The 22,165-nt window shown below is 43.1% G+C and overlaps 1 long non-coding RNA gene across 2 annotated transcripts; it reads left to right on the top strand.

The window, feature by feature from the left end:
* Window positions 1–11,412: 11,412 nt before the first annotated feature.
* On the top strand, window positions 11,413–20,676 carry LOC132243423 (uncharacterized). 2 transcript variants are annotated; one of them, XR_009455000.1, is made up of 3 exons: window positions 11,413–11,482; window positions 15,570–15,631; window positions 19,101–20,676. It is a non-coding gene; the product is annotated as an uncharacterized LOC132243423 (long non-coding RNA). The 2 variants fall into 2 exon arrangements; XR_009454999.1 differs by lacking the exon at window positions 15,570–15,631.
* The last annotated feature ends 1,489 nt before the right edge of the window (window positions 20,677–22,165 follow it).

The following is a 22,165-nucleotide window of genomic DNA, read 5'->3' as shown; positions in this document are numbered from 1 at the left end:
TCAGCTGGTATCAATCCGTGGTGCTCCTGGAAATCCATGCATCTGCCTCAATTTACACCAGCTGTGGATGGGTCACAGCACCTATAACAACTCACCGGGCTATTTAAAGGTCGGCGAGCCCCCACGGGTCAGCCAGCCCTATAAGGCTTGCTACAAAATCAGCTACATCAAGTTTCCAGCATGTTAGAGGTCCCAGAATTATATTTTGGGTTACAGAGTATCTTCTGAACAGCCCGAGGACTTGCAGTTTTCTTGCATTTGGACAACGAAAGAAGGCATTTGGCCCTGCTATTCCAATTTCAAATGCCTCGCCATGGCTAACAAACACGAAGGAGAGAGAGTCTGTAAAATGCATTGTGGTTGAGGATAAGAGAGTAAGAAAGGGAACGGAACAAAACAAAAAACACAACATGCTTTTGGTGAGGGAAAAGATCAAAGGTAAAGGCAGCGCTATTGCCTTTCGAAATCTCTTCAGGAGGGCGTTTCATGTGAACACCTGCTGTCATGCCGTCTGCTGCTCTCTGTGTTTGTACAGTCTATGCCAAGGAGACTTTGGGGGAAAGTTTATTGGAAATGTGTGAGTTGCTGATATAACTGGCAACTAAGTGAAAAAGTTGACTTGATTTTTTATTTACACCACGTTTTACCTTCCTGGGGTCAGATCTTTCTACGTGTTCACGTAGCACCAACAATAACAGAGCCCGAACACTGCTCATGTTCTCGAGAGCTGCTGCAGTACAAGTGAGTACTAATTGCTAACAGTACAATGAGTGCTAGTCCTAATCAGGGCCAGATTAATGCATAGGCAAATGGGGCACATGCATAGGGCCCTAAGTGAAGAAGGGGCCAAGTTGTGCTTATTTTACATATTATAATTATTGAATGAAAAAAAAAACCTGGCCCACAAATTTGTTTGTCTATGGCCCACTAAAGGGTTAATCTGACCTTGGTCCCCATGATTTTTAAAGGGATTCTTAAACCTGAAGCAGCTTTAAAAATGGTTTCAAACATGTTCTTAAGGTTACCGATAGCTTATAGGTGGGACACATTACAAGCTGGGTTCATTGGCGTTTTGTGGGGTGTGAGTGTACACTCATGTTAAGTATCTGCTTACCAAGCAGGAGACAGACGCATGGGATTTTACCAAACTGAATAACTTCAAACATCAGATCTGAACCATTCAGCCTGAATGACTTGAAAGCCAAGTGGCAAAACTCACTGGATAATATTCCCACTATGAACTGCTCTACTAAAAAACCTAGTTTAATACTACAAAATGTCTCGTAAGAAGTAGTTTCTTAATTGTTATTTTTATTGACGCCTTTTTTTTCCGAGTATTAAACAGCATTGAAAAAATATGTGAGATTTGGGAGCTATGAATTACTTTTAACTCGTGGGTAAAGTCTCCTCTCTGACATAAAGATGCAATGCATGAATACAAAGGCTTTTTTTTAAATTATAAAACAAAAGCTGGCCAAGCAACTAAGTCTCCTGTTCATCTTCTTGACAGTCCAGCTCAAGACATAAATACCTCGAGTGAGTAATACATTCTCAGTGTGACAGCACTGTGCCATCACTCACTTATGAAAACCACACAGGCTGCTGTCCTTACTAGCTAAAAAAAGAGACTTGGGCATGGCAGGTCTGCTGAATATCTTGCAAACCTATCCTGGCAGCACAATATTATTTAAAAGAAAGGAGAGTGGGTTCATAAAACTATATTAAGAAAAGTTTGAAGTGTTCTTGCTAATGCTTAAGGACATGTTAGCAGCAGTAAAAACATGCGTGTATGTGTGTGTGGGGAAGGGGTGTTTAAAGGGACAAATGTTCTTCTTGTGAATGCTAGCCTTTTTTTTGACCACGGAGTCTAGTGGTGAGATGAAGTCAATGTGGATATAATCTGACGTATAAAACTTAATTAAATATAACCTATCAGGTATGCAATGCATTCAGGCCCACCTGAAGACTTCAGTCAGCATTTTGGTCATAAAACATGCTGGAAATGCCAAAGAACCTGTCTCTGGGAAGCTGCTGTTAAGGATCTATTTCATCATAGCTTGTAATATTGCTTGTATTCCCCACCCTCAACGTTCACAAAACTTCCCTTAGTCGTAGCAGAAGTTTCCCTGAGCAGATCTCTTATAAGAAGTATGAACCTCTTTAAGGGCTGCAGAGTTGATCTATCACTGAATGAAGAGATGGAGTGACAGCGGCTTGGGGCAGGAGTCTGATTTTGCCTTGGTTTAGAGGAGTTCCTGCACTTCCTTTCTTAGTGGTAAAGCAATGATCCCATTGCAGATCTAGAGCAAGGAGCAAAAATCAAGGGCTTCATTCTGGTAACCATCCAAGGACCTTAAAAAGCGGGGCAGTGCACGTGGTGGCAGCATGTGCTGCCCAAAATCAAAGCCTCGCCTGCCAGAGCCAGGTTCCCACTGCCAGCCAGGCTCCCAGCTGCAGGAGCACTGAGGCTGCAGCTCCCCAAGGCCCCCAGGACCCCAGTAAAGCCGCTGGCCCCAGCCTCCCCTACCTCACCCAGGGTAACCTGCTGTGCGCCAGAGCATGAGTGGCATAAGCGTTCCCTGGGGACAAGTCACAGCAGCACAAAGTGTGCCTCTGCTACTAGCATCCAGGAAAACAAAAGTCCTCGCTCATCTGGACAGCCCAACTTGTGACCACACCAACTCATGACCTATTGTGCTACACACTTTCAACAAGCAATAACACCTGCATCCTGGCTTCAGTGCATGCTGTCATTATGTTCCTTTGGCAACCCTGTGTTCTCATAGATCTTGCACATTTTGGACTTCTTATCAAAGGAGAAGAAGAGGAAGAGCTGCCTCTATAGAAATCAGATTGATGCACATGATTACATGGACTGTTAACTTTGGTTTAAAAAAAATTATTTACCTGCCAACACTCACAGACACCTTCACAAACCACTTGCTGATGACTCTTCTGTTCACCTTGGAAAGGACAAGAAATGAAGAGCACAGCGTGACATTCTTAATAGATTGCCTAGAATTTACTGTTGAGCTTGTATTATATGACTCAAGTCATGTCCAGTAGATACAGCTTTCCTAAGAGACTAGAATGATTTACTTAGAAAACAAAGCTTATATGGGCATACCATCACAGCGCTTACACTGACTTAATGTTGCAGTGCTTTTATGCATCCCGTTTACAAAATATGGAACAGTAATTTAAGGCAGAAGCATGCAAAATAGTCACATGGCAATGCATAAGTACTGCAAGTCCAGGTTTTTTCATACTGAAAACTTATGAAACTTAAAAAGCAACAATTTCAGCAAATTATTTTGCTAGAAACTATTTCTGTGCAAGTAAGGCTGTCTAGTGCACTCTTGAGATAAAAATGCATAACTCCTCCCAATCTCTGCATTTAATGAAAATTCAGCACTGACAAGGGTCTTGCTTAGGACAGAAATGATCCGGCTTTACTGGAGAAAGTATCCAAAAAGTTGCCACTCTACAGAATTATGCTTAACCTAGATAACAGCTAGTGGTAATCGGGTCTCACTTTGGTAGAGAGCACTAGGTCAAACCAGCAAAGTCCAGGCCCATTGCCTAGACGGGCCTGCTCCCTATACATGCTAACCAAAGTTTAATCCTCCTTCTTAATTTTAGGGGGGCTCCTGTGGACCTAATCAGGACTGCCAACTCCAAATATTCAAAAAGCATGGGCCGGACACCAAAAAAATCAGGAGGCTTTCAAAATGGACACACATTATTAGGTTCTGACTTTTACATTTTGTGGTTCATATTTTCAAAGTTTCCTTGACACTCTGAGAAATATTTTCTCTTAAATGAAAACTGAGATTCTCTTCACGTTCACCTGAGGCCAGAGTTCTAATAAAAACCACAAAATAATCATGTGTTTCATGTGTAGGCTCCTCTGTAGCAGTATAGTCTGATTTTTCAAGGGTGCTGAACTGAGTGCTTGCTACTTCTATTGATTTCAGATTTGTGGTTGCTCTGCACAGGGCTCATGTTAAGTGCTTGGATTTGAAAAATTTGATCAGTGACTTTTAACATCATTAACCTCTTACTTCCTATTGCCACAGAAGACAGTAGTCTCATCATTAGCTGCTATACTTCAGTCACATGTACAAATCAGCTGTGACTTTGGCTCAGTGGCTGTATCAAGGTTAAATACCAGATTACATGCCAGAGGTGTCATATCCTTGAGACAGAACAGGTCTTGGCAATTATGTGTGCTATCCCTCTGGATGTCACTAACACAACATGTGAAACATCTAGGCCTATTGCTGTATCTTGGCCTAGTTCTAGTCCTGAAATGTGCTAGCTGAACCTTCTCATCATCATGTCCATGGATTCATTGTGTGCAAACACAAAGGCACTCAAAGATGTGTAATGAGCCCGTTTGTTCACCAGATGGCGATGAAACTTTTTTGTAGTTCACCCCTTTCACTAGCTTTCACTTTTGAATTGCTTCCACTTTTTTTTTTCTTGTGTGGTTTGCGGCTCCCTGCTTCCACAACTGTGTGGCAGGGCACGGGCATGGGATGGGTGAGGGGCTCCAGGCTTGGAGGGCAGTGCTGGACTGTCCTGCTCTTCTGTAGCCCCAGCCAGGGACCTAGCTTAATCGGTTTGAACACCTAGTGCATGTAAACACAGATGCAGCGCTCCAAGGCTTAATTTATTTGAAAACCTAGTGAGTGTAAAAACAGATAGGACATTCCAAAATAAACAAGTTTAAATTTTATAAACCTATTTAATTTAATAAGGAATAGAACCTGTGGTGTGTACAGGCACCCTTGAGCCCTAAGGCAAAATGAAACCCCCCCGAGCTGAAAATGGGGCCAATGAAACCTTTTATGTTTCAGGCATCCCCTTTTATGGCTGCTGTAGACATGTCTGAAGAACAAGGATCTATACTGGTACCTGCGTCCGGTATATTTTTCTATGACTCCTAAAAGGAGTACATGGAAGAGGCTTCATGTCTGGACATGGTGAGGACTATATTAGTGTCCATGTTTCTTTAGATTAGGTTTCCCTTCTGTGTCAATATTTTCACTTTGTGCTGTTGAAAATAAGGGAGTGGACACCCAGAGAGCTTAAAATTCAGGACATAGTTCACCATTGCCCCACAGCTGCACATCAATGCTATTAAGTGCTACTAAATTAGAGCAGTGTTTCCACCTATTTGGCACTCAATTTACATAGGCATAAATAAGTATAGGAAATAGAGGCCAACAAGAAGAGCCCTTAGTGAAGAAGACTACAGCTGTTTCTATTATCTTCCTCCCCTAGGGAGCTTTATTTATGCTTCAGGTTAGAGGTGTACCTTGTGGACTAACTATCCTGCCTTCTCCCTGACTTCATACCAACACAGCTAGCTACTTCTCTGGTCATTTTTACTCCAGTTCAACAGCCTTGCACTTGTTCCTTTACAAACATATACTTTGTCAGTAGTTATTCCATACTAAACAATACAAGGAACAGTTTTATTTATTGAAGTGTAGCAATTCTCTAAAAACAGAGACTGTTAATTCTGTATCGCCGATAAATGTGCCATGTTGGAAGATAAAGTCTTGGGATCTCTCCAAGAGGAGGGGGAGAAATGAAAACCGAGGTCTGTAAAGACAGTGCTTCTTTGTCACCAAGAGACGACGCGGTTTGGGTCCTCCTCCCCCGCCCCGAAGAAATTTGCAAACGTTTTGCAAGATGTCAAAAATAATTAGACACAAACAGTTTCACAAACCCCAGGATAAACAGTACATACATTATAGGATCAAAGGACTTCTGTTCCCCTCTTGTAAATCTGAGTAAAAATTCTTGAAGGAAAAACTGGAAAGAATGGTAAGAGAAGAAACCAAATACAGCATGCTCATCTGCTGGAGTACATGGTCCTATCCAAATTGTGCTATAAATGGGTTGGGATTAATGACAGCTGATCTGACATGCCATTAGGTGCTGAGCTTCTGCAGCTGCTGTTGAGTTCACTGGGAGTTGCAGGTTCTTAGCAGATATTCAGAATGAAGCAGTAGTGGTCTGTCAGTGCACTGGCCTGAGAACAGCAACATGAAAATGCACTTTACAGCACAAAGCTGGCTGAACTGGAGTCCACCCAGACATTTTCAAGGATGTAAAGCAACACTGTCCATATAATACTGAATTTCTGTTAAAAAATATTTTGCCTGCTGTTGTTACCAGTGATATCTAAGTTGACCGTAACCGAAAGAGAAAATATCTATTTTTCCCATCTGTGTTTTCAATAGCTCTTTGCCTTTAAGCCTGTTTCACTGTTCTTACAGTAGTCAGCCAGATTCGCTTGATTTGTGTAGGTCTGTTGCATAGCAACAGATGAGAATCCCATTTTAAACAAAATAGTATAATATTGTAGTACCATTAAGAATGACACAGAGCAGCCAAGAGTAGGTGTAGTATCTGAAACTCATCTCATGCCTGAGCTGATACTGTCCCTTCTGCACTCCTGTTTTTACCTTCTGTCTCTCACGGTCTGGTCTTCGTTGGGTCACCAGTTAGTTAGTCGGCCTGTGCGAGGCAGCTAGTATTTGCCTTGGATTCAGGTTTGGCCAAATCGGGGGACAGTGATTTGATTCGGTGATTCGAATCACTGTCCCGATTTGATTTGGCCGAATCCGATTCGGAGATTTGGTTCCTGTTGAATCTCTGAATGAGCCAGGTCTGTCCCCCCCCAGCCCGGCAATGGCTACTCCGCCCGCGCCAGCTCCTGGCTCTTTGGAAAAAAAAGCCCTGGATCACCAGGTGCTGCTGGGCAGAGGGGCGATCCCCACTGCCCCATGCTACCTCACGTTGCATGGGATGCTCTGCATGAGCCCCCCGATCCCCTCCTGCTCCCCCAGCCCCCCCACGGCTGCCTTGCCCAGGCCAGCTCCGTTCCTTTAAGAAAAAAAAAAAAGAAAGAACCCCCCAAGACTAACTGTTCCTGCCAGTGGGGGAGGAAAGGTGATCTCTGCTGCCTCCCCACTTCCCCATGTCATGTGGGGGGCTCTGCATGAGCCCCCGAAGCCCCGAGGCCACTGCAGGAACCAGTGAGTCCCAGGGATTTTTTTTTCTCCTTTTTTTTTCTTAAAGGGCCGGAGCTGGCTTGGGCGGGGCACCCATGGGGGCTGAGAGAGTGAGGGGGGATGGGGGGCTTGTGGAAGAGCCCCCCATGCACTGTGGGACAGTGGGGGGCAGCAGGGATCGTCCCCCCACCTGGCAACACCCAGTGAGCACTGGGGCTTTTCTTTAAAAAGCCAGGAGCTGGGTCGGATGGGGCAGCCATGGGGGAGGGGGCTGAGGGTGTGGGGGGGGCAAGGGGTCCCCCATGGTCCCCTCCCCTAGTCCCCCCTTCCCCGCTCCTAGTACTTACCAGCTCAGAGTCAGCTGCGGCTCCCTGCTGCAGCCACCGGGGACTGCCCGAATCATCAAAGCTCTCCGAATCTTTGGAAAAGATTCGGAGAGCTTTGAATCGATTTGGACCTTTTATTGGTCCCCTGATTCGATTTGGATTTGGAGATTCGGCCACTGAATTGGGCCGAATCTCCTCTAAATCAAATCACCACCCAAAGCTTAGAACAGCCCTATCAGTTATTTCCAGTTCAACTTGTAGCTGTAGACATAGCAGTCAGCCCAAAGGGCTCCTATTTCAACAGCTGATCTCTCAAGTCAGTAGAGCACTTGAGCTGATGAAAATGCTGTACGGGTCAGGCTCCCTTCCAGTGACAACAACAAAATATTAATTTATGGGTACTATGAATCTGATCCAAAGTCCACTCAAACCCCTAGCTAGACTCTATGATTTCAGTGTGTTCTCACCAGCACTAAATTAGATTTCAGAGTCAGTTCTGACTGATACGATTTCAAGTGGCATATGCTTAAGCTATCCACCATAAGTTGAAGCCTCATCAACTGGAAATGACAATGGTGAAGAAAAGCCTAAAAGTATTAGTTGATCAAATGGTGATCAATTATTGTGAACAACCAATAGGATGAGGCCATGAAAAGGTGAATGCAATTCTAGCATGTATCAGGAGAAATGTTTCCATGAGAGAGATGATAGTAGCAATAATTTTGTATAAGGCCCCAATACAATAAATCCTCCTTTGGAAGTTGTGGATGATTCTGTTCTCCCTCATCCAAGAAATGAATTAAACTGGAACAGGTGCAGAGAAGGACTCTTAGGACCATCAGGAGACTTGAGTGATTATTTTACCATAAAAGACTAAAATAGCTTGCTTTGTTTAACCTTGCAAAATGAGGTCTGAGAGAGAGAATAGGATTGCTATCCATAAATGCATGCAAAAGGGGGAGGATAAACGCCACAGTAAGAGAAGACCTGTGTAAACCAAAGGACCATGAGGACAGCAGAACAAATGAGTATATGTGATGTACAAATACATTTAGGGTAGAAGTTAGAAGAAGGTTCCAAACCATCAGAGAAAGGAAGTTTTATATCATCCTTCCAATAGGAACAGTGAGGGAAGGAAACTTAACTGGTTTTAATAGGAGCTTCACAAATGTATCTGTATGAATACATAGCGGAACTTGATGACCCAGGCATGGCCTACGCACAGAAAGACAGAATTCAAGGTGGTCGTTTCTGGCAAAACACTCGCACAAAACTTAATAGAAAAGAAAAAGCAGTAATAAAGTATTAGTGTCCCTTAGGAATCTTAGCTATTTCCACATATTGTATTCTCTACATATATTATGGAAAAAAAATTGTCTTTGATCCAGAAAACATGTGAGAGGCCCACTGAAATCAACAGTGCTGCTCATATGCTTAAGTTAAGTATATGCCTACACACAGACTGTAGACCTTAAATGGCTTTCATAGATTACATAGATTTCTAGGCTCGGAAGGGACCTATTAGATCATTGAGTCCAACCCCCTGCTCTGGGCAGGAAAGAGCGCTGGGGTTAAGTAACCCCAGCCAGGTGCTTGTCTAATCTCCTTTAAAATAGCAATTCTCAACCAGGGTGCCATGGCAAGCTGGGGTGCCTTGAGATCCTTTCGGGGTGCCCAGGGATGTCATGCAATGTTGGTAGGTAGGCAAACATGATACATTAGATAAACTCAACAATTTCAAGTAGGACTCCATGGTGTTAAAGTAATTCTGACCTGTTATGGTCTGAGATCTTTGCAAGAGAAGAACTGCTCTATTATTTTTCCTTAGTCAAAAAACAAGTGAAAACTGAGAACTGACATTTTCTTAGAGTTGCCTCGAGTTTAACAAGGGGTGCCTCAACTTAAAAAGGTTGAGAACCCATTGCTTTAAACCATAATAAAGGGCACTTCATATAATTAATTCCATGCAAAATATTCCCACCTGCCCACCTAGCTTCACTTGACAACACTCCTGTTATGAAATGCTCCACCCACTGAAGTACCTTCCTAGCCAAAGCTAGTGCTAAGACTGATGGTCAGCAAAGTGCATTTCCTTCCTGTCCCACACATAAACCACAGACAATCTATCATTGTTTTAAAATGAATGTAATCTCCTGTGGCCCAAGTGCTTTGAAGATGTAAAGTGCTATTTAATTGGTAAGTATTACTACGGTAGATTGAGGCTTCCAAGCGCCCACAGCACAATATGCTAATTCAAATGCCACCCATTTAACCAGTACTAATCATACACACATCTCTCAACTCTTCTTCAGTACATGGGTGGAGATATGTCAGATCTGTCAGGATAGCAATTTATTACTACATCTACTGTACTTATTTCCTATTAACGCACCTATCATAGCAACCTTATCAAGACTGACAAGGTAGAATCAAAATATCCACTCTTGCACCTGTTAGCATCAATCACAAGGCAGGGACCTCTCAAATAATTGTAACAATTGGAGTCTGGGGGCTTATCTTTGGGTTAAGCAGGCAGCAAATGATTGGGACCAGATAGACATAGAACAATAATTACTTTCACCAACATATGGCATCATTTGTGTGAGATGTAAGAGGATAAAAGCATATAAAAGACAGAATGGAAATAGAAATTGGCACAGTATTTTACAAAAGAGGGCAGGTATCGTGGTTTCCATCTTACAGTAGGGAAAGTGAGGCATGGGGTAGGTAAATGGGTTGGTACACAACACAAACACATCATTGGCAGGTCACGTGCACCAAAGCCAGTATCATATTCACCAGAACACTGTGTCTTCTGGCAAATGGAAACAGGGTGGGCAGAATAGCTATGCTACAAACTTTTGAAAATAGGCGTGTGCTGGAGAAAATAAAGTTTTATTTATAATTGTCCTAGAGTTTATGAAAGTTAATTTTAAGCACGCAGGCTTGAGGATTCAAGAACAAATTTGAAATTTACATTTGAACTGCCTGGTGACTTAACAAATCGCAGGGTAGGAACAGTGTCACAGGATTTTCTCTAACTGCTACTAAACATAAAGCACCCTTGAACATATATCAATTTAGCGACTTTGACTTTTGTTTACATGGGGGAAGTGAGTGAAGAATCAAGTCCAGAACATTTAATATTTGCAACTGATTTTTTTTTTAGCTCAATCAAGCATAATGATCACCAGGTTTAGTGAACACTGACATACATGAATAAAAATCTACACACCAGATTTTATTCTGGAGCAGGAAGCAACCCCTGTAGGCCCTGTGTCTGTCTTTGATGAACTGGCTAGCTACTTAATTGAGGGACCACTCCAAATTCCCTACTCCCCCAGGATCTCATTATGGAGCCTTTCTAAATGATCATTTCTATCTCCCTCTCCTTCCCCTCCCCTCTCCCCCTGCACCTTGGCTTTGGATATTAATTTTGAACTAAGGGCCCAATTCTGTACCCAATGAACTCAGTGACAAAGTCCCATTTGCTGAAATATGAACAAGCTTTGATTAACAGGTGCTGTATAAGTGTCTTAGGGACAGAAAAGGGCCAACTCTGTCAACATTTGTCCCACTTTCCCCACTGAGCCTGGAGAAAAAATTATTCTGTTCTGACCCTTTAGTTGGTACAGGTTATTTCCTTCCTCCCCTCTAGCTTAAGTCTGAAAACAGCAAGGGTGAGGGGGTGATTACAAATAGAGGTAAGCATGAGTTCGAGTCCCCCAAACACGTGGAACAGGAAAGGACAAGTCAGAGCCCATGCTATCCTAACAGTGAGAAGACTGAAATGAAATGTGTTCATACTTCCCATGAAAACACATATTTTCTTCTTGAATTTGTTTCACTAGAAACTTTACTGATTTGGTTTTGTGATTGTAGCAGGGCACTAAGGTGCCTGCTACTGGAAGAGCTGGGATAACCCCTCAGGTGCCGGTTGCTGAGGCAACTTGTGGGAACTAATGACCCACACCTGCCGAGCCAGCTGACGAGAAGGGGCAGGGCCTGGCTCCTATATAAAGCCTCCACCGGCAGCCAAGGAGGAAGGAGTTTTTAGCTGTGTTATGAAGGAGAGGCCTGAGGAAGGAGCTGCATCTGATACTGTGGAGAGAGAAAGGATCCCTGGTAGGACTGAATGTTGTTATGGCCGGGTGGCTTCTGTTTATGTTGTAGCCAAGAGGCTTGTGTTTTGTGCTGCTATTTGTTACACCGGTGCTTTGGGTGAGGCTTCTAGGGGCTGGAGGAGGCCTCATAGGGGAGTCACAGTAGAGTGGGGACCCCAGTGCCAGTGAGGGTGCAGCATTTGGGGTGCACAGACCCCAGCTCCAGAGAGGGGCAGTTGAGAAGCCCCAGAGAAGGGGACGTTGCTGAGAAGCCCCAGTGCGGGCATGGTGAGCCCCGGAGAAGGGGGCAGCGCTTGAGAGAGCCCTGGAGAGGACGGCGGCATTACTGAGGAGGCCCTGGAGGGAGAGAGAGGGCTGCGAAGCGCCCGAGCGCCAGAGAGGGCACGGAGAGAGAGACAGAACAATGTCTGTAACATCTGCAAGGCTTGGGGCGTGGTATGGGGGTGGTTGGAGCCACGCATAGCCCATAAGGCTAGAGTGTAGAGGAACTGGAGATAATCGGATAACCGTGGAACAGAAGACGATAGGCAGCCTCCCTATAAAATAAATATATATATATATATATATATATATATATATATATATATATATATATATATATATATATATATATATATATATATATATATATATATATATATATATATATATATATATATATATATATATATATATATATATATATAAGATCAAAGTCGTGGCGGGCGAGAATAGGAAGGTGCGAGTCGGCAGCTTGGCGTGGTAAAAGAGGCGGCAGGGGAGAGCAGGGCCACTCTGACCGCCCTCCGGTTACAGTGATGCTAACAAAAACGAGCAAAAAATTGTCAGCTCCCTTTGGAAGAGTGTTACTTGGAGTTTTAGGTATATTCTCTCTTTCTGGTGCTTTCTTTTTAACTCTTCCTGCATCTTTCCTGGTAGAAATGGAGGTGGAGAGTAAGGCCAGAAGGTGTTCCTCCCTACTCTGAAAGTTTCAAAAACCCAACAGCACATTCAATAATTTTTTTTTTTTAATCGAACAATTTATGGCCATAAAAAGCCCTATTGTTTCTTCCTAAAGAAATTTGGACAGGTCTCTTGTGGTCCTTTGTGCTAATGTGGTATTGCCTAGTGCTCCTCTCATTGACAAAAAACTCTTGTGTGTGGGCAAGGCAGAGCACTTGGCCTGTGCTTCTCTCTGATGCAGGATTCAGTCCCCTTTTCTTCTTTTTTATCATCTGCATTTGCATAGTGCTTATGCACAATACTCCGTACCTGTACTATGAAGGAACCGTCCCCATCTATCAGCCCTAAGTATCCATACCGGGCCCTCAAGGTCTGCCTATCACAGTTGCTATGCAGCTCAGGCTTTCCCTTATATAAGCATATGGTAGGGTTCTTGAAAGCAGAATTGTTGCTGTTGTTATTTTTAATGATCACAACAAATCTCTTTTAGTTAAAATAATGAGAAACTGGAACTGATGAGCAGCTGCTTTATGAAGCCCTTACCAACCACCTGTAGCCTGGGAAGTTGTCAGGAAGGAATCATTAGAGGTTTAGGGATTGTGTGTTGTTTTTTTTTTTGTTACCACTCTAAATTAATAACCAACAGCTTGGATACTTTCTGATTAGAAATGCATTCTCTTTGCTTCATTGATTCCTAATCGCCCCAATTGTGGGTTTTTCACCCCAATTAGCTACATTCCACACTTCTAAAAAGTTTTGCAGGTGTTCCTTTGCTAAGTTTGGGCTAAATTATAGCTTATTCCTCTCCGAGTAAGGATGGTGTGTAGCTCTCCTGCCCTAGGAGAAGAGGAGTGAATTATGAGTCGCATTGAATTCCCTTTCTATCTCCTCATACCACAAAAACTTATCTCCTTCGAGAACAGACCACTGCAAAATGACTTGCCTTTCTACAGTAGCATGGGAAGGAGGGAAAAGAGCTAGGCTAGTCATTGCCTGCCTCTGCCCAGCCATCTTCCACTCCCACTGGAGAGGGAATAACACAGGCAGCTAGGGCTTGCCTTCTCTGCAAAGCTAACTCCAGTTAAAGCTCATGTGCTGCCCCTCACTTGACCACTGTCCACACACAAGTCATTTGCTTGAGAGTTTCTAACCAGCCTTGACTGGCTGGAAATGGGATAAAGACTAAAGCAGTAATCGTAGCTGCTCATATGACCACCCCACAGCATGGGACCTTATACAAGTGCAACTAGTCCTCCAGTGCCATCCTATGGTTCCCCAGGTTTTCCAGAACGGATAGCCATGTTCTCTTACAAAATGCTGTAAAAATCCCAGTGGTCTGGCCTTGCTTCCTGAAGCACTAAGTATCCTGGCAAGAGCCCCCGGAAGCCTTAGTGCAGCACAGTCGAGTGCAGCTGTCCGGGCACCGCAATGACTTATTTTGCAGTGTGATGGCTGTCACTTGAGTAAAGTTAATTCAACAGGACGAATAGCATAAATGCACTGAGTTAGCTCAGCAGTGAAGACAATCTTTGTCTGCTCTCCCTCCTACACTATGATCTGTAATACTTTATGCCGGGAGGTACTTGTGCCTGAGCACAGGGCAAAAGGCAGTTGCCTGTACCTGTTTACACCAGAGGCAGACAATGGTAATATCTCAGGGCTTTGTGCTCCTGGTGGCATTGTGTAATACCAAACTGGATCTTACATGCAAGGTGCTGCTTTCTAAATACCAAGATAATACTCATTAGAAGTGGGAACTGGCTCCAATTAAATAGCAAAACCGTTCCCTTGTTCCACAATGAGCCTTTGTGTCCTCATTTGTGTTAATTACAGGCCATCTAGTCTTACAAAACTCTTTTATAGAGTACAATAATTTCTCAGTAGAAGATTTACTAGACAGTTATGATAAGAAACATGTGACGAGCATTTCTAGGCCTTGTCTTTCTTTATGTGAAGGCTGTGCACCTTTTTACAATTGTAACAAATGCAGGCAAGGGTTGACAGAATCCTTGCCTTTGGCAGCCAAAGCACAATACTCTGCCATTTGGGTTAAAGGAATGACTGGTGTAGTTAGCAACAGTAGCAAGTCCTTTATCCTCTCAGTGGACTAGCTGTCTGTGGGAGACAGAATACTTAGCCATGACCACACATAAATACTGCAGTGGAGAATGCAAATGATCAAACTGCATGCATAATTGATAATCGCATGCACAAATACGTGCCTTAGACAGATGGATTTTCACTCTGTGAAAACTCAAACTTCAATATTTGCAGAGGTTTATCAACTTATGCAATACTGAGCCCTACTCTTAGATGGATACTAAACCTCACACACGCTTTTAATAACTTTTTTTTGTGAAGTAACTATCTTATTAAATCTACATGGCAAACCTTATTGGAGACAGTTAAGTCTGTGACTAAAATAGCAAAATGCTCCAACTAAATCCTGTAAATTTACTGCAGGCTGATCTATAGACTCACTCAGTTAATACACTCCCTGAATGTTCCTTAATGAAGCTATTAAGTGAATAAATATCATATGTGCCAAATGGTAAAAACACAGCAATGTTCTAATCTGCCTCAAGTTGCTTAGTAAATAAACCTGCTAAATGAATTAAATCCACTCACTTATGCTGATGATATTCATATAATGAAACCTCATACCTACTCATAGATGAATCTTTCAAGAAGATCAATTTATCTCTGCTCCTGCCCCGGAGACCAAACAGTAAAGAGAGGCTGGCTGAACTAGTTGGCAATGTTTAAAATGTCTAGCTTTTGCTTTCTGAATCCTCTGTTCTCTAATTGAAAAAAAAACCCCAAACCATGGCATTAGCAAGCTGAATCATTGGCTAAATTACAGATTATTGGTAAAGCAAAGGGTTCTTTGGTTATTGCTTTATGCCAGCACCCCCTTCATGTTCAGTCCACAGATCACTGCTACAACTTCCACTGATAATATGGAGGATTTCCAAACAAGATCCTAAGCTCAGGGCAAGCCAGTAGGGCTGTGCAAAGCTTTGGGTGGTGATTCAATTCGGAGGAGATTTGGCTCGATTCGGTGGCCAAAACTCCGAATCTGAATTGAATCAGGGGACCAATTTAAAGGTCCAAATTGATTTAAAGCTCTCTGAATCTTTGGTCAGACAGCTTTGATTCGGGCAGTCCCTGGTGGCTGCAGCAGGGAGCAGCAGCTGACTCCAAGCCGGTAAGTACTGGGGCAGGGAAGGGGGTCTGGGTGAGGGGATCATGGGGGAACCCCTGTCAGCCCCTTGACCCCCTCTGCTCCCCCAGCCCCCCCGCCTGGGTGCCCTGCCTACCCCAGCTCCTGGTACTTTAAAAAAAAAAAAAAAGCCTTGGTGCTAACCAGGTGCTGCTGGGTGGGGAGCGATCCCTGCTGCCCTCCACTGCTCCATGCTGCATGGGGGGGCTCTGCACATCCCCCTAACTCCCCTGGGTGCCCCGCCTGGGCTAGCTCTGGCCCTTTTTAAAAAAACAAAAAAACCCAAAACAAACAAACAAAAAAAACCCACCAAGAAAAGCCCCGGGGCTTTTCTGCTTGGCAGCAGCCGAGTCTCCAAATCCGATTCGGCTGAATGGAATTGGGACAGTGATGTGAATCACCGAATCAAATTGCAGTCCCCCGAATCGGCCGAATCCGAATCCAAAGTGAATACTAGGCGCTTCACACAGGCCTACAAGCAGTGATAGCTAGAACAGTGTTGCTTCATGAGGAGCTTTCCCACATCTTTAGAAGCATCCTTTGGGTGCTTCTCACAACAGAAAGGGGCTAAGACAGTGTTACCCCTGCACAGACTGAGCTCCCCAGCTCCGGTATCTGCTTCAGAAGAATCATGCCAAGTATGCAGTGTACAAACGTTAATGCAAGACTCCTTTGTGGTGAGTAGATATGCATTATTTTAAGACAAACCTGCAGCAGAGACAGGATTACAAGTCACATCCTAGTGTTGATTCCTTCAGGCCACACTGACCTTTTACGATGCTAAGGGAGTGCTTATTTAAAGCCCACACAAGAACACAGGTGGGGAAATGATTTCCCTACAGTCATTTCCACCTGCCTCCTTGTATGTGCTATGGAACAATCATAATGTAGCCACATCCTTTTAACGTCTTTCTAGACTTTAAACATTTTTTAGATACCTCCAGATTTGAATATCTTCCATGTTTTGGTAGTGCTGGAGTGATGTGGTATCTGCAACGGTCCAGGAATTATGCAGAAGGCAGGGAATGTTGCAGATGATCTCTTATGGGACCGACTGCATGGTTAGGACAGTGTCGGACAAGCTTTCAAATGCAACACGAGGCTTGTCTGTGTATATCCCCACCATGCAGTTGGTCCAATAAAAGATATCACTCATGGCATTCCTTATCGCTTTAGAAACTCTCCTGATTTTCAGGGATAAATGAGAAAATGGAACCTGCTTAACCAGCTACTGACAGCATCACCTGAAGCTGGATTTAGATCTACCTCTTTCTCCTATCAGTATCTTAGCTGAGGCAAATGCAAAATGTAACTGTCTGTGCCATGTTAGAATTGCCAGCACAGGATGTACCTGTGCACAATGATTTCTAGCAGCATGTGATTACTTTAGAATGGCTTTAAAGTTAACCTGTCACCACGGTACATTTAGACTGTGTGTCAAGGCAAAGCAGGATGGTGTTGAATTTTTGGTCATTCTTCAGCACAGGGACTTGCTGGAATAAAGTTTGCATTGCAATTAATACAGTTCATTTGATTGCCAAACTAATCCCTTTTAGGACCTTTCACTGCTATATTTAAAGACAAAGACAATACAAACACATGTAATTATACTGCAGCTTTATATAGCACCTTCCCTCGGCAGGTCTCAAAGCACTGTACAAACATTAATTAAGCCTCACACAACCCCTTGTAAAACAAGATAAATACAGTTATGCTGGTTGTACAGAGGACTAAAACTGAAGCATGCAGAGGTTAAGTGGCTTATCCAAGGCTCCTCAGCAACTCTGTAGCAAAGGTGGGGATGGAGGCCTGGATTCACGGCTCCTAGTGCCCTACTTTAATTGATAAAATGCACTCCAGTGCTAAGAGATGAACAAAGGACAAACATATTTGTTTTGGAAAGTAGCAAAATGATCATCACTTTATTAATAGGCATCTTTAATTTTAAAAAGAAGGACTTCCATATTTCATGTCTAGCTGAATGGCACAGGGGAACTGCAGAGACTGTGAGTGTAAAATGCTCTGTATCAGCGGTCCTGCGATGTGTGAGAGCCTGGTCTTGCAAGAAGAGATATTTCTGTTTGCTTGCAATGCAATTATTTACTGAGGTTGTCACATTAAATAAGCCTAGGGACTCTGCTGAGGACTTCTGGCCCCTGCAGCGTGCAGCATGCTGCACTTTGAAAATGGATCAGTGTCCTCACCTGTTTTCCATATTTTACAGGACAGTAAAATGGGAATCCTTGTTGGCTGGGCTGCTTTCCTAGATTAGAAGCTGCTCCTTCTTTTAACTCATTAAATAGGAGGGGCATTAATCACCTTGTGCAGCATATGGGCACTGCACCCTTCTTGTGTATGTCCTGAATAGAAAGGGAAGCGTGTAGAGGTTGGGATCTGAAATCTTTCTATTTCTAGCCTTCAGGCTTGCTTGTACAACTACTGGGATGCAGTAGTCCTTGTCCAGAGGAGTTGCACAGTTGTGCATCTACTCATCCAACCTTCCTTTAGTTTACTGCTGTTTCTCCAAAGCATCTGACCCTGGGGTAGAAAAAGCCTTCCCAGAACAGGCAGGAAGCAAAATCCCTACACCCTCTCTGATTCCTTCCCTTAATGACTCAGAGCCACACCAGCGCTCCAATCCCATGGGATAAGTGGTAGCAAATTTGCCCCAGATTGTATTAAAGGGAAAATTTAATTCTTAGCAAGTTTTTTTTTCTACTTGGCATATAAGTGATGCTTATGCATTTAATAGCACTAAATAATAAGTAAAGTAGGAAGACTATTCAGTTGACTAAACCAAAGGACTGGGCATCAGGAGACCTGGGTTTTCCTGCTCTGCCACAGACTTGCTGCATGACCTCAAGCATTTAAACGAGACTTCCCCAGTGGGACCATTTGAAAAATGGGGATGACCTCTGGTTCCCCATCAGTAAAGCTTTTTAGAGGCCTCAGCTGCTGTGTAGAGCTTCATTGGTAACTAATACTTTTAAAAGTCTGTTTTTTTGGAAATGTTACCTTGTTTGGGTTGTTTGTTTTAAAGGAGCACTCTTGGTAATATCTCCATTTGCCACCCCCCTGTGAATAGTTACCATATGTTGGATTTAATAGAAGTCTTGCATCATTTTTTATGAGTGCATCAACTTATTTGCAATTAAGTTTAGATTGTCTAATAAAATCCTGTGACATTTTAGCCTACAGTTTATGTCCCAGTAAAAGGCTCTGAATGTTATTGCCATCAGAACTCATGTGACAACTAAAGATAAACCTTTTTACTTTGAGTTGGACAGCTGAATACACCGGTGGAAAAACAGGTGGGGTTAGGTAAGGCCATTATCAGTGTGGGGACCCTTGTTTTGTTTCTCATTCAGCTTTAATATTATAAAACACAAGAAATGCCTTCTTCTGGCAGTAAAGAGGAGAAATATATGGAGCTAATGGTCACTGCTTTGTGCAGTCCCCAGCTCCGGGAGTTCAGATTCACGGTGAGACTCTGAAGAATGCTGAGTATTTCCTGTACTTTGGAAGCCATCTCTCACAAAGCTGACATCAAAGAAGAAATTAAACAAGTGCAGGCTTCGGATGCCTGAAGAAACGGGTATTTGAAGATCACATCAGATTCAAAACCATGGTTTATCAAGCAGTTGTGATCCCTATCTTACTGTGCAGAGCTGAGACACCTCAAGTCACTGGAGAAGGACCATCCATGTTGGTCGTGAAAGATCCTTTGAATCCAGTGGGAAGAGAAGTGCACCAGTGTTACTGTCTTCTAGCAAGCAAACACCATGAACAACAAGGTGACAATAGTTTGACATCAACTTTGCTGAGATGGTCATGTCATCCAGATGTCCTACTCTAGACTCCCAAAGCAAGCTTTATTCTCCCAGCTCGGTCCAGGTGATTGCTCAAGAGGAGGCAGAGAAGGCAAAATCATCCTCAAGGCCAACTTGAAAAAATGCAACATTGACATCAACTAGTGGGAAATTATCACCCAGGACTGCCCCAAATGGAGAAAGAGTCTACTGCAAGGATCCCAGCACTTTGAAATCTCACGATGACAACAGGAGATGGAAAAGCAGGAGTGCCAGAAACAACAAGTCGCAGATCAAACCAAGGATCCCACATGGAAACACGTGTCCAAGTCTCAGCAGAACCTGTTGTTCCTGGATAGGACTTGTCAGCCGTCTTTGGGCCCAAAGATAAGGCAGTCGTGGAAAACGATCATCCTCAACTGCGAGGGATTGTCGGTCATGATGATGTTGTTTTGTGCTAGCCAAATAACTGGGCTGACAGACAGCCACTAAATTGAGATCTGGATCCACAGTCCAGGTCTTTCTTTCCAGCTCATCTCTCATGACTAGCCAGGAAGTAGTTTGAGACCAGGGGGTACTGACCCCCCAAAATTGGCTCTCATTTATTAAGAGATTTCATTTACAGCAACATGAAACCTTGGTGATTTGGCTTGTCTGCTTTTACTGAGTGTAGCTCTGGGGGCTTGAATTAGGATTTCATAGAGAAGTTTATGGTTGAGATATTATATTTAAAAAAAAAAAAAAAAAAAAGCCAAACAACAATGAAGTGTAATGTCAAAATCCCCACGAACTACAATGGCAGAAATCGTACAAGAGTACAAAGCTCTTTTGCTACTCTAATTTCCTTTCTCTTAGTAGCTACCTGCCCTTGTCAGTGCCACTGCAAGACCTTGGATGTATTTTCAGTAGGAAATGCAATGTGTTTTTAGCTCATATTGGCTAGCATGGAGTACTTAGCATAAGGTGAGATCCTAATGGAGATGAGGTGGTTTGTAGTTTTAACAGGACCTAGCAGGTTGAAGCTGACTGCCCTGCGGTTTGAGCACAGATCTGTGCCCATCACACAGCTAAGATCCTGCTCAACAGCCTCAGATCTTCCCGGCTTGATACTAACATATTCCTTATAGTTGCCAGGGACAACCCACATGTCTGTGCAGGAAGAACTGTGTTTAAAAATGGTTATCACAAGACAACTTTTTTTTTTTTTTTTTTTTTTTTTTTCCTACTGAAAGCCCTCATGACACCTTTGTTTCAGTTGTCAGCATCTTGGATACTAGAGTATACTTTTATGCAAGCAATAGCAATAATGGGACCACCAGAAATAGCTGTGTCCTGCCCCTTTTCCCTAATTAAAAGATGGAAGCCATATGCTTTCCTTGTTAGCTTTCAATGAATTTAGTATTCATGAAACGTAGTATAATAATGTCTATTTGCTACAGACAGATACAGCAAGAGCCATGGCTTTAGGGTGTCTCAAATCTGGTCTGGATGCAGCATCAGCTAGGAGGGCTATTTCAATCCCTCTACCCAATCAGTCCTTGACCTTGCTAGATTTGCCAGCCAACATGAACAGGATACTATTTCTGGATGTAATCACATCTACTATAAATGGGCGATAGAGACCCTTTGCCTTGTTCTTCCATTGATTTGGCGAGTACCAGGCACGCAGTTTGTGCTATGGTGTAAGCCAGTTCATCTGAAAGGCTCACCCAACAATCCTCCTGCCTTCCAGATATTTGCTAGCACAGACTCCTTTTGCAGTCATTGTTTGCTCTGCCTGTTGAAAATTCCCTACTTTTGCATTGAAAAGTTAGGTGAGACGACACCTATGTCTCTGTCATACGTTTCTTTTTAATCATCTCATCTTCAAAGAAGGGGAAATGGAGGAAGAAACTGAAGCTCTGAAAAGTTTGATAGAGAAAGATGGATTGCAGCCAAAGCCTGAGTGAAGAAAATCTGTCAGTTCCTCACTGAAATCTAAAAGTAACTTTCCAGCTGAGGATTCATCTTCAAACAAGGCCTTACTACTTTAATGAAAAAAAGAAGGAAATACACTTTAAAGATCCATCCTGAGAGTTTCAAACACTTTGAATTTGTCACACCAACCTAGATTAACAAATGTTATGGATGAACCTCTTGTTATAATACAGAGCCTGTGTGAAATCTTCCATGACTTGGGGCTTTTAAAAGTCTCACTGCAACTGTATATGAAATAAGTTCATGCATAAAATATCCCATGCCCCAGCCAGGAGTATATTTATTTTTTATTTTATGCAGTGACCAATAGAATAATGCTGCGATGCCCAGAAGAATTTTACTATAGAGGAAATTCTGCAAGAATATATTGGAGAAATCTATGGTACCCTCATCTAGAGCTCAGTATAATCACCTTGCATTCCAATGTTCCAAAAGGTGCCTGGGATCCGTGTAGCAAAATGCGTTCCTGGGCAAAAAGGCATGCACAAATGTGTGCACAAATGAGTAGGTAAGCTTCTAAAAACTGCACAGACATTTGCTTGTGCAATCGCCCAGTGTACAAACACAGCTACAGTAATGCACACCCAGTTCTACATGCAGACCTTGAGCCTCCCTGTTTGAACACTTGCTCCAAGGTATGTAAGGAATGCATTAATTCCTCTATCAAATGCTAGTTTTACACACTAAAACTAACTTGCACATAGAGTTTCCCAAATACATTAGAGAGAGAAAT

This window comes from Alligator mississippiensis, chromosome 9, assembly GCF_030867095.1.
Source record: "Alligator mississippiensis isolate rAllMis1 chromosome 9, rAllMis1, whole genome shotgun sequence".
NCBI lineage: Eukaryota > Metazoa > Chordata > Crocodylia > Alligatoridae > Alligator > Alligator mississippiensis.
The sequence above is the reverse complement of the archived record's forward strand: the minus strand, read 5'-3'. Positions and strand labels throughout refer to the sequence as shown.